At 47.5% G+C, this 6,346-nt stretch overlaps 7 non-coding genes across 7 annotated transcripts; 2 read left to right on the top strand and 5 right to left on the bottom strand.

Moving 5' to 3' along the window:
- Positions 1 to 2,643: 2,643 nt before the first annotated feature.
- On the bottom strand, positions 2,644 to 2,718 carry Trnas-cga (transfer RNA serine (anticodon CGA)). The gene has a single exon. It is a non-coding gene; the product is annotated as a tRNA-Ser (tRNA).
- A 527-nt stretch (positions 2,719 to 3,245) lies between these two features.
- On the bottom strand, positions 3,246 to 3,320 carry Trnas-cga (transfer RNA serine (anticodon CGA)). The gene has a single exon. It is a non-coding gene; the product is annotated as a tRNA-Ser (tRNA).
- A 226-nt stretch (positions 3,321 to 3,546) lies between these two features.
- Positions 3,547 to 3,621, bottom strand: Trnas-cga (transfer RNA serine (anticodon CGA)). Its single transcript has one exon. It is a non-coding gene; the product is annotated as a tRNA-Ser (tRNA).
- Positions 3,622 to 3,847: 226 nt separating this feature from the next.
- Trnas-cga (transfer RNA serine (anticodon CGA)) lies at positions 3,848 to 3,922 on the bottom strand. Its single transcript has one exon. It is a non-coding gene; the product is annotated as a tRNA-Ser (tRNA).
- Positions 3,923 to 4,148: 226 nt separating this feature from the next.
- Positions 4,149 to 4,223, bottom strand: Trnas-cga (transfer RNA serine (anticodon CGA)). Its single transcript has one exon. It is a non-coding gene; the product is annotated as a tRNA-Ser (tRNA).
- An 889-nt stretch (positions 4,224 to 5,112) lies between these two features.
- On the top strand, positions 5,113 to 5,187 carry Trnas-cga (transfer RNA serine (anticodon CGA)). The gene has a single exon. It is a non-coding gene; the product is annotated as a tRNA-Ser (tRNA).
- A 226-nt stretch (positions 5,188 to 5,413) lies between these two features.
- On the top strand, positions 5,414 to 5,488 carry Trnas-cga (transfer RNA serine (anticodon CGA)). Its single transcript has one exon. It is a non-coding gene; the product is annotated as a tRNA-Ser (tRNA).
- The last annotated feature ends 858 nt before the right edge of the window (positions 5,489 to 6,346 follow it).

The following is a 6,346-nucleotide window of genomic DNA, read 5'->3' on the forward strand; positions in this document are numbered from 1 at the left end:
TCGGTGTGCACCATAGGATTCCTGAAGGTTTCACCAGTTCAGTCTATCTTGAGCTTTCTGTTGCCAGTCCAATCCCCAGCTGTCCCATCTATCCGGTGGTCTTCCCCTTGGTCTTTATTGGTAAACTGGGCTCCACTGCAGTACCTGTTTTGACCACCTACCATTGTTTCTTCGAGCGATATGATCAATCCACTGCCATGTCAAGTAGTCACTCTCTCCATTCTGACATTTGTTGTCCGTCTGATATCAATCGCTTTTATTCTGACTTCCTTTGTGTAGCCCGACATTGATCTTCCCACTCCTCTGTGAGCTCCTATTAGTTTCATAACAATGAATTCATCTAATGTCCAAGTCTCACAGCCGTACGTTATTACTGGCAGTATACATTGGTCAAAAACTATTTTCTTCAGCTCTGCGTCTTCTTTGACTTCAGAACTGAAGGGTATCTTCCAGAACATTGCCAGCCAAATTTAAAACGTCCAAATATTCCTGGTTTTACGTCTTTCATATTTATATGTTGACCCAGATAGACAGATTCTGTGATCCCTTGCAGATGCGTACTTCCAACAGACATGTTCCCCTCCGGTGTCGGCCGGCCAGAGTGGCCGAGCGGTGCTAGGCGCTACAGTCTGGAGCCGGGTGACCGCTGCGGTCGCAGGTTCGAATCCTGTCTCGGGCATGGCTGTTTGTGATGTCCTTAAGTTAGTTAGGTTTGATTAGTTCTAAGTTCTAGGGGGCCGATGACCTCAGAAGTTAAGTCCCATAGTCCTCAGAGCCATTTGAACCATTTTTGAAACCTTCGGTGTCCATTCATTTATCATAATCTTGGTTTTCTCTGTTGATTGGTACTTAAGTAAATAAATTAGTGAAATCAAAATGAAGTAGAAATTAGAATATAAATGAAAAACTTGGTTTAGTTTAGAGAGTTACATACTGGCAAACAGCGGGCAGAACAGCAGAGCAGAAGAGACAATGACCGTGAAGTCAGCAAGTTCCACATAAGCGGGCGCTGTCGATTCAGCTGTCAGGGCATCGCCCGACCGGCTCACGTGTTTCTCAGTTGTCGCATGTGAGCAAAGGCCCTCGCCTACATTCCAAGAGCCAATGACCGACGTTAAGATGATTCTTCGAGAAGCTTCTCAACGTGACAGAAGAGGCAATGACCGTGAAGGCGTTCACCTCCAGTAAACTGAAGTGAATAAATACGCGAGATGCAGTGGGTCTGTCAGACGAAGACGAAGACAAGAAGACGAAGGAAGCAGAGAAGAGAAGCAGTAGTTTTCAGTCAGCTTCGGTGCTGAAGGCCGTCATGCTAGAAGAGACTACACCATGCACAGACGCACCAAGTCCGCCGCTGTAATGGAATAGCAAGCAGCAGCCTCGGCGCCAGAAGTTAAAAGGTATCTGAAGTTTGATTTTTATGAACCCGGGTGACTCGTGAAGACGGGAAGGAGACGGCCTCACATCAGCAGTCACCTGTGAGCTGGGACGAAGATCTGACAGCCGAAGACTGGCAAGCGGGAGTCCGTCGTTCGAGTCCGGGACATGGCCTTCCCCCGCCGCGCCGCTCCGCTGGCCGACGCACAACACACGCGGCCGCTTAGAGAAGAGAAACACTGGGATGCCACATCCAAGGTATCACCGTCCGATGCACGACTTCGCTCGCAATAATTAAACGGGCCACCTCGCGCTGCGCGTCTCCAGTCAGCTGGGCGAGACGGTGACACGAGATACACACTGCCACGCGTAGTCAGACGCCGCCGCTGCCGCAGCAGAAGGCTTCGCAAATAACACAGCTGCCGTTCTCCGAGCCAGAACATCGAGTAAGAAAACAGTTGTACGAAACTTGCAATAAAAGTTATCTTATGTAAAAATGCTGTTTCATTCTACCTCATACCCGAGCCAAGGAAGACCCACCCTGCCCACATGCTGTTAAGAGTGAAAAATTAATTTATCTAGTATTTTCACCCAGACATAATGCTTTAGAATGCTCATCCTGACATTGGACTTGCATCAAAAGAGAAAACCCAGTTACATGTATTAGCATAAGTGCTACATTTAGTACCAGAACTGTTACATCTCATAGTTCATTTTTACACCAACTTCATAGCAGACTTGCGCAAATTCGCTAATCCGTATCCTATTTACAAATAATGTAGTATAATCAGCAGATTTCAGATTATTTAATTTGATTTTAAGCATTTGAACTCCCTTTGTCTCCCAGTCCAGTTTAGACGTTGCTTCTTTACGACTCCTGAAAACAGTTTTGGACATATAAGGCAAACTTTTTTCACACCATTTTCAATGTGATATTGATCGGTTTCTTCACTAACACTCATAAACGATGTGGTTTTGTGTATGTCTTATAAGACTTTAGTATAGCCCTGTTCTCTTTCTTGTCCTGCTCGCATTCTGGAGGACGACGGTTCATACCCGCGTCCAGACATCCAGATTTAGTTCTTCCGTGATTTCCCTAAATCGCTACAGCAAAATGTCGCGATGGTTCCTTCGGAAGGCCGCGGCCGTTTTCCTTACCCATCCTTCCCCTAATCCGAGCTTGTGCTCCATCTATAACGACCTCGTTGGCGACGGGACGATAAACAGTAATCTCCTCCTCGAAACTTCCTGGCAGATTAAAACTGTGTGCCCGACCGAGACTCGAACTCGGGACCTTTGCCTTTCGCGGGCAAGTGCTCTACCAACTGAGCTACCGAAGCACGACTCACGTCCGGTACTCACAGCTTTACTTCTGCCAGTACCTCGTCTCCTACCTTCCAAACTTTACAGAAGCTCTTCTGCGAAACTTGCAGAACTAGTACTCCTGAAAGAAAGGATATTGCGGAGACATGGCTTAGCCACAGCCTGGGGGATGTTTCCAGAATGAGATTTTCACTCTGCAGCGGAGTGTGCGCTGATATGAAACTTCCTGGCAGATTAAAACTGTGTGCCCGACCGAGACTCGAACTCGGGACCTTTGCCTTTCGCGGGCAAGTGCTCTACCAACTGAGCTACAGAAGCACGACTCACGTCCGGTACTCACAGCTTTACTTCTGCCAGTACCTCGTCTCCTACCTTCCAAACTTTACAGAAGCTCTTCTGCGAAACTTGCAGAACTAGTACTCCTGAAAGAAAGGATATTGCGGAGACATGGCTTAGCCACAGCCTGGGGGATGTTTCCAGAATGAGATTTTCACTCTGCAGCGGAGTGTGCGCTGATATGAAACTTCCTGGCAGATTAAAACTGTGTGCCCGACCGAGACTCGAACTCGGGACCTTTGCCTTTCGCGGGCAAGTGCTCTACCAACTGAGCTACCGAAGCACGACTCACGTCCGGTACTCACAGCTTTACTTCTGCCAGTACCTCGTCTCCTACCTTCCAAACTTTACAGAAGCTCTTCTGCGAAACTTGCAGAACTAGTACTCCTGAAAGAAAGGATATTGCGGAGACATGGCTTAGCCACAGCCTGGGGGATGTTTCCAGAATGAGATTTTCACTCTGCAGCGGAGTGTGCGCTGATATGAAACTTCCTGGCAGATTAAAACTGTGTGCCCGACCGAGACTCGAACTCGGGACCTTTGCCTTTCGCGGGCAAGTGCTCTACCAACTGAGCTACCGAAGCACGACTCACGTCCGGTACTCACAGCTTTACTTCTGCCAGTACCTCGTCTCCTACCTTCCAAACTTTACAGAAGCTCTTCTGCGAAACTTGCAGAACTAGTACTCCTGAAAGAAAGGATATTGCGGAGACATGGCTTAGCCACAGCCTGGGGGATGTTTCCAGAATGAGATTTTCACTCTGCAGCGGAGTGTGCGCTGATATGAAACTTCCTGGCAGATTAAAACTGTGTGCCCGACCGAGACTCGAACTCGGGACCTTTGCCTTTCGCGGGCAAGTGCTCTACCAACTGAGCTACCGAAGCACGACTCACGTCCGGTACTCACAGCTTTACTTCTGCCAGTACCTCGTCTCCTACCTTCCAAACTTTACAGAAGCTCTTCTGCGAAACTTGCAGAACTAGTACTCCTGAAAGAAAGGATATTGCTGAGACATGGCTTAGCCACAGCCTGGGGGATGTTTCCAGAATGAGTTTTTCACTCTGCAGCGGAGTGTGCGCTGATATGAAACTTCCTGGCAGATTAAAACTGTGTGCCCGACCGAGACTCGAACTCGGGACCTTTGCCTTTCGCGGGCAAGTGCTCTACCAACTGAGCTACCGAAGCACGACTCACGTCCAGTACTCACAGCTTTACTTCTGCCAGTACCTCGTCTCCTACCTTCCAAACTTTACAGAAGCTCTTCTGCGAAACTTGCAGAACTAGTACTCCTGAAAGAAAGGATATTGCGGAGACATGGCTTAGCCACAGCCTGGGGGATGTTTCCAGAATGAGATTTTCACTCTGCAGCGGAGTGTGCGCTGATATGAAACTTCCTGGCAGATTAAAACTGTGTGAACGACCAAGACTCGAACTCGGGACCTTTGCCTTTCGCGGGCAAGTGCTCTACCAACTGAGCTACCGAAGCACGACTCACGTCCGGTACTCACAGCTTTACTTCTGCCAGTACCTCGTCCCCTACCTTCCAAACTTTACAGAAGCTCTTCTGCGAAACTTGCAGAACTAGTACTCCGCTGCAGAGTGAAAATCTCATTCTGGAAACATCCCCCAGGCTGTGGCTAAGCCATGTCTCCGCAATATCCTTTCTTTCAGGAGTACTAGTTCTGCAAGTTTCGCAGAAGAGCTTCTGTAAAGTTTGGAAGGTAGGAGACGAGGTACTGGCAGAAGTAAAGCTGTGAGTACCGGACGTGAGTCGTGCTTCGGTAGCTCAGTTGGTAGAGCACTTGCCTGCGAAAGGCAAAGGTCCCGAGTTCGAGTCTCGGTCGGGCACACAGTTTTAATCTGCCAGGAAGTTTCATATCAGCGCACACTCTGCTGCAGAGTGAAAATCTCATTCTGGAAACATCCCCCAGGCTGTGGCTAAGCCATGTCTCCGCAATATCCTTTCTTTCAGGAGTACTAGTTCTGCAAGTTTCGCAGAAGAGCTTCTGTAAAGTTTGGAAGGTAGGAGACGAGGTACTGGCAGAAGTAAAGCTGTGAGTACCGGACGTGAGTCGTGCTTCGGTAGCTCAGTTGGTAGAGCACTTGCCCGCGAAAGGCAAAGGTCCCGAGTTCGAGTCTCGGTCGGGCACACAGTTTTAATCTGCCAGGAAGTTTCATATCAGCGCACACTCCGCTGCAGAGTGAAAATCTCATTCTGGAAACATCCCCCAGGCTGTGGCTAAGCCATGTCTCCGCAATATCCTTTCTTTCAGGAGTACTAGTTCTGCAAATTTTGCAGAAGAGCTTCTGTAAAGTTTGGAAGGTAGGAGACGAGGTACTGGCAGAAGTAAAGCTGTGAGTACCGGACGTGAGTCGTGCTTCGGTAGCTCAGTTGGTAGAGCACTTGCCCGCGAAAGGCAAAGGTCCCGAGTTCGAGTCTCGGTCGGGCACACAGTTTTAATCTGCCAGGAAGTTTCATATCAGCGCACACTCCGCTGCAGAGTGAAAATCTCATTCTGGAATCTCCTCCTCCTCCTCCTCCTCCTTGTTCTGATACAGCTGCAGACTCAGTTAATTGATCGAATCGAATGCTTCACAACAAAAACAGTCTGGGTTGCGAAATAATTTAAAATCACTGACGCGTTTCACCCTTTTGGGACATTATCAGTAAATCTGATAGTCAATCTGATGATGCCCCAGAAGGGTGAAAAGCGTCCTTGACGTTAAATAATTTCGCAACTGAGACAGTTTTGGTCTGAAATACTCATAAACCGGTTGCTGTAGGTGCCTGCCACGATGGAACAGGAAACTTCTTATCGATTCGAATGCCTTTTCATAATCAAAAAAGGTAAGGCAAAGAAGTAGATGGTACTCATTTGTTTTATTAATTGTTTCGCGTAGAGTGAGGATATGATCAGTTGTATTAAGCACTGCGCGAAACCCAGCTTGCTCAATAGGTTTCCCAGGTCAAGTGTACAATACGATAATCAAAATTTCAAAATTATCTGCAAGTACTTGAGAAATTGCTACACCATGGTAATCTGAAAAAAAAGGTTTCAAATTTGAATCTAGAAGAAGATGCTGCAATTTCAATGATGGCCATGTGTCCAGTTCTGAAACAATGAAAGAACGCAGTAAGGTATAACATAACAATCTTCCAGTGCGTCAGTCTAGCTGGTTTCGACTTGAAGTGAACTGGAAAAAAGTCAATAGATCGACTCCTTTCCCAGAGCAATAATATTCACGTTGATATCTCCGTGCGTTGATCTGATCCAGAGAGCACTACAAAACTAAAAGCTTAACTGAACA

This window comes from Schistocerca gregaria, chromosome 4 (assembly GCF_023897955.1).
Source record: "Schistocerca gregaria isolate iqSchGreg1 chromosome 4, iqSchGreg1.2, whole genome shotgun sequence".
NCBI lineage: Eukaryota > Metazoa > Arthropoda > Insecta > Orthoptera > Acrididae > Schistocerca > Schistocerca gregaria.